General features: G+C 36.2%; 1 protein-coding gene across 1 annotated transcript in view; it reads right to left on the bottom strand.

The window, feature by feature from the left end:
* The window catches only part of CEP126 (centrosomal protein 126), a 111,379-nt gene that overhangs the window by 436 nt on the left and 104,943 nt on the right, over positions 1-6,000 (bottom strand).

The following is a 6,000-nucleotide window of genomic DNA, read 5'->3' as shown; positions in this document are numbered from 1 at the left end:
AGTGAAGGGATACAGGAAAGAGTGGGTTGAATACTTTTCTTCTGGAAATCTCAGAACTGCACTTGCTCTAAGAAATAGCAGCAGATTGCCTGTGCTATGAAAGATACTGAGAAGGCTTCCTGCTCAAAATTATTCCTCTCACTCAAGTGTTAAAGTGCCTGAAATCCCACTATTAGAAATTCATTATTATTCTTTCCAGATAATGGTTTTAAATGATTGAAATGGTTTTAGATCTTTTAAAATGATTTTTTGAAATGGTAAAGTGTCTTCTAAAATTCATGCTAAACACCTTAACAAGAATGAATACATCAGTTTACTTCTATGCCTGAGATAAACCCAAATCAACACCATCAATCACTCATGTGGGGGAACAAACCCCAAAGGGCAATAGAAGGGGTAAATACACAAACAGCAACAACAACAAAACCATGCATGTGTGGGATGGGGAGTAGTGGATTAATATATAAACTTCACCCAAGTTGTGAATTTTCCAGAGACAGATACAATTTCTGGGAATTAAACATCAATTCTCAAATCTTTTTTTTCTTTTAGTGTATTTACATATTTATTTATTTTTATTTTTGGCTGCATTGGGTCTTCGTTGCTGCGTGCGGGCTTTCTCTAGTTGTGGTGAGTGGGGGCTACTCTTCGTTGTGGTGTGCATTCTTCTCACTGAGGTGACTTCTCGTTGCAAAGTATGGTCTCTAAGTGTATGGGCTTCAGTAGTTGTGACAGGCGGGCTCAGTAGTTGTGGATCACGGGCTCTAGAGCACGGGCTCAGTAGTTGTGGTGCATGGGCTGAGTTGCTTCGCGGCATGTGGGATCTTCTCGGAACAGGGCTCAAACCCGTGTCCCCTGCATTGGCAGGCAGATTCTTAACCACTACGCCACCAGGGAAGCCCAGTTCTCAAATCTTAAACCAAGGACATTTGGGTTTTCAGTATTGGGGCACCTGATATTATATAATTAATGTTGCTAAGCTGAGAAATTCAGTTTCTGAATTGACTACATAATACTTGTACATTGTAAAGTTGTTATATAAGACAGTATAATTTAAAAACAAAATTCTTGTTAAGTTCATATGGGTATGAAAACATTGGAACTGAAATGTAAAATAAAAAACATTGATAAAAAGCTTACCTGCAACATCTCCAAAATAACAAATATTCCTCAGTAGATATTTTTGCCATTGTTTGAAGAGATGGAAATCTTTTTTAGAAAAATCTCTATTGACTAGAAATAGGCTATACCACAGTTGTCCTGGTAAATACAATATAATTTTAATGGTCTCTTGTGTCATACATACAGAAAGTGTAAGAATATGGTTATATATTGCCTTTCTAGAACTTGCATATTAAATAATTTTATGTATATAAAATACAATGGAAATCCAGGAACAAATTTTGAAATCTTTTAAAAGACCAAAGTATATCTAAAGCCCATGCACTTTATTCCCAGGGGAGGCAATAAGTACCTATTTATTTGCTTTAACGTAACTCTAAAAGCTTGCATATCTGTTTTCTGGACTCTAAATAACAAGCAGTTAAATAGAAGACTTGAAGGCAATGTATAGGTAGGAGTAAGTCCAGGTGATTAAAAGAAAACAAACAGGCTATAAAAGCATAAACTTTGAAACTCTGCATTTACCATAAATATTAACCTGAATCTAATAATGAGAAAACAGTCAGACAAATTCAGATTACAGGATACTGAACAAGATAACTGGTCTGGATTCTTTGAAAGTGTCAATGTGTATGAAAGATTGAAAAAGAGCAAAGAGACTTTTCCAGGTTAAAAGACATGACAACTAATTGCAATGTATAATCCTGGGTTTGGTCCTGGATCAGAGAAATAAAATAGCCACAGAAGACTTTTTTATAGACAACTGAAGAACTCTGAATATGGAATGAGTATCAGGTAATATCATATCTGATATTAAATTTCTTGGGTGTGATGATAGTATTGTGGTTATGTAGGAGAATATCTGTTCTTAGGACAAGATGTATGCTGAAGTAGTTAGAGGGGAAGTATCATCATGTCTGTTATTTAGTTTTAAGCAGTTCGTTAAAATGTATGTTTGTGTGTGTGTAAATATGTCTTATCCTATCCTATCCTATTCTGTGTATTTTATTCTACTCTTTCATCCATCCATCCATCCCTCTATCAGATAAATCAAGTGTGGCAAAATGTCAACAATTGGTGAATCTAAGCAAAGAGTAAAGTAACATAAAAATAGCAGACAAAAGGGCAAACAACAATAAAATGTTCAAATCCCTATGCAGAATATGACAAATGACAGTATTGATGGAGGAGGGGGATGAAGTAATTTTGATGCCAGCTGCTTAAACAGGGAGTTAATAATTCTGTGAATTTATACCATTTTCCCTGACCTATGTTAGTGATGTTAAAATACGGAAGAGTAACATGTTGGAGATAAAGAGACTAAGAAAGCTAATGGTTACCACCTGTCAAAAAGAATGAAAAAGATATGAGATAAAAATGATTTCAGTTAGTAGATACTCTAGCAACATGACACAGTGCACCAATGTGCCCAAGACAGTAATTTGCTGAGTAGGTAACTTTCTCTTCCTGTTGAGTAGTATTTACAATTCATGCTCAGTCATTTGTGTTTAGTGAACTGTTTTCAACTTAAGTTGAAGTGTATAGAAGAGTGATCTCAGTCACTGTAGGTATTATCTCACTTAAGTGAAGTAAGAATCATAAATATCATAAATGACAAAAAATTGTCACAATCAAAATTCAGACCCAGAAAAATGAACACTGCAAAAATTACTTAAATTGCTGGAGATGAAAAATTGAGCAAAAAACACAACTAGGATGTAAAAAGTAACCATGAAAAAATACATCAGGAATTGAAGTGACCTTTGCCAAGAGTTCCGTCTAAAAATCATAGCATTAAAAATGCCACACCGGGGCTTCCCTGGTGGCGCAGTGGTTGAGAGTCCGCCTGCCGATGCAGGGGATGCGGGTTCGTGCCCCGGTCTGGGAAGATCCCACATGCCGCGGAGCGGCTGGGCCCGTGAGCCACGGCCGCTGAGCCTGCGCGTCCGGAGCCTGTGCTCCGCAACGGGAGAGGCCACAGCAGTGAGAGGCCCGCGTACCGCAAAAAAAAAAAAAAAAAAAAAGCCACACCGAAAAGGTCACTTCTAAGAACCATGTGCTCAGAGGTAAATAATAAACTGCATGAGAGCAGGGACAGCCTCTTTCTTACTTACTATTATTCACTACTATACCCAGAACATAGCAAAAATATGAAACATAAGTAAGACAAGTATAACTTTATTTATATAAAACCAAATAACAAGAAATGAAGTGTATTTGCATAAACTTACTTTCTCCTGTCGAGATTTCATAACTGAGGGCACATGATGAAAATCAATTGAACAAGCATCCAATTAATTCTCTAAAATAACATTTCTTTGTTGAACATTTAAATTGAGGATTGTGAGAGTACAGATAATATCTTAATTTGAGGATGCCCTTTCCATAGACCTGAATGTCTCCTGATCACATCTGGCTGGATATGATTTTTTCCTTTTGTGATTTCCTAAGATTGTGCATCACATAGTCTTATCTTACCTTACATTACAGCTATTTGTTTATACTATGCATTTATGTCTTTATCCCTGTTGCGCTGAAAATTCCTGAATGCAATGACTGTTTTTCATTTATATGTGTGTCTCTGCCAGAATCCAGAGTCAAGGCAAAACTTAAAAAAAAAAAAAAAAATCAAACTAGTAATGTCCAGTTTTGAAATCTGAAGATATGGAAGGGATATGAGCAAGGTTGTGCTCATTATCAATGTAAACTCCTTAACAATCTTCTAATTAGGCTACATATCTAAAATTATTTGAAGAATAGTGCACTGATGCTTGTTTCTTTTCCCATGACTGATGAAATACTCTCAATGTAGAAATCTTTGTATTATGATTTTTTATTTCTATTTTTACTTATTTTTATTTTTATTTTTTGCGGTATGCGGGCCTCTTACTGTTGTGGCCTCTCCCGTTGCGGAGCACAGGCTCCGGACGCGCAGGCCCACCGGCCATGGCTCACGGGCCTAGCTGCTCCGTAGCATGTGGGATCTTCCCGGACTGGGGCTCGAACCCATGTCCCCTGCATTGGCAGACTGACTCTCAACCACTGCGCCACCAGGGAAGCCCTATGATTTTTTAAGTGAGAGGATATTTTGCTTGATTCTAATAAAACATCTTATAATTAAAAGTTGATTGGGGAGAAAAACTCCCTAAAAGCCAATCTCAAGAAAAATTAATATCAGTACAGGATTCTTACATATAAACTCATGAAATTTCCTAAAACAAGAAAAAAAAAAGCTCTGAAAATACTTACCAAAAGTGGTATTATTTATAAAGTACTTTATTTTTAAAATAAATTTATTTATTTATTTATTTATTTTTGGCTGCATTGGGTCTTCATTGCTGTGTGCTGGCTTCTACTCTTTGTTGAAGTGCGCGGGCTTCTCATTGCGGTGGCTTCTCTTCTTCTGGAGCATGGGCTCTAAGCCCGCAGGCTTCAGTAGTTGTGGCACGTGGGCTCGGTAGTTGTGGCTCACAGGTTCTAGAATGCAGGCTCAGTAGTTGTGGCGCACGGGCCTTGTTGCTCCGTGGCATGTGGGATCTTCCCGGACCAGGGCTCGAACCAATGTCCCCTCCATTGGCAGGTAGATTCTTAACCACTGCACCACCAGGGAAGCCCTGTAAAGTACTATTTTTTTTTTTTTTTTACGGTATGTGGGCCTCTCACTGTTGTGGCCTCTCCCGTTGCGGAGCACAGGCTCTGGAGGCGCAGTTGCAAAAGGTTTCTTGTACATCTGAAATAATTATACCATGATATACAAATAATTTAGTTATGTATATTGAAAGAGAAGAATAACTAAAGAATCAAATATTAAATTCTGATGTCAAAATATTCAAAATCGAGTAAGAGACATTTTCCTGTTGTCCCCAAAAACAGTCTTTATACTTTTATTAAGTGAGGAAATAGAGTTAATTTGATTAAAAACAATTACATAAAATTTAGTTGCTAAAAAGGCATTCCTAGTACCTTGACTATTCTAAACCAATCTTTGTTCAAATGCTAGGTTATCTTTTCTGTTACATTTTTCTTTCTTCTTTTTAAATCAAAAGTGAATTTCATTCTTGGAGCATCTCAGGAAAAAGTAGGAGATGTTTATTTAATTAATGAGGCATGAAAAAGTTTAGTAATTTGATCAGCTCTTGCCTTTTTGGCGTTTGGCTTTTGTCCATATAATAGCAAGGGTCTGGGCAAAAGAAAAAAATTCAGGTGGAATCTTTTACATGACGCATTTAAGATATGTGGAAATATCTAATGGAAAAAAGAACCCTCCAAAAAAACTGACTTGAGGTTTTTACTCTTTATCTTCATAATTTTACATCTTAAACTTATAGCTTTAGTTCTGTATTGCTTTGTGTTTTAGCACCCTGCCTTTTATAAATATATTATTTAAACATTTTTATTTTGAAATTAACAGAGTATATAAAACATATATGCATATTTTAATTAATAATAATAAAGCTAACGTCTTGTGTAACCACTAGGCTAAGACATTTGAACATTATCACCACTTCGGAGGCATCCTGGAGCTCCCTACCTCAACACTGCCCTGTGGATTGTGCTCCCTTCCCTTCTCCACAGAGGTAACTCTCTAAACAGACTTTGTTTCTTTATAGGTTTAATACATATGTGTATATCCCCCAAACAACATTGTTTAGTTTTGCATGTTTCTGATTTTACATAAATAGTATTTAACTGTCTTTATTCTCCTGTGATTTGTCTTATTTTGCTCAAAATTATATGTTATTTGGATTCATCCATGATGTTATGTGTAGCCGTAGTTTATTCATTTCCCTTGCTGATTAGTATTCCAGCACATGAATATACCACATTTACATATTTTTAATTTTCGGATTTTGTAACAATGATGATCTCTATATACTT

This window comes from Lipotes vexillifer, unplaced genomic scaffold (assembly GCF_000442215.2).
Source record: "Lipotes vexillifer unplaced genomic scaffold, Lipotes_vexillifer_v1.1 scaffold593, whole genome shotgun sequence".
NCBI classification, from domain to species: Eukaryota; Metazoa; Chordata; class Mammalia; order Artiodactyla; family Lipotidae; genus Lipotes; species Lipotes vexillifer.
This window is presented reverse-complemented; position numbering and strand designations above follow the sequence as displayed.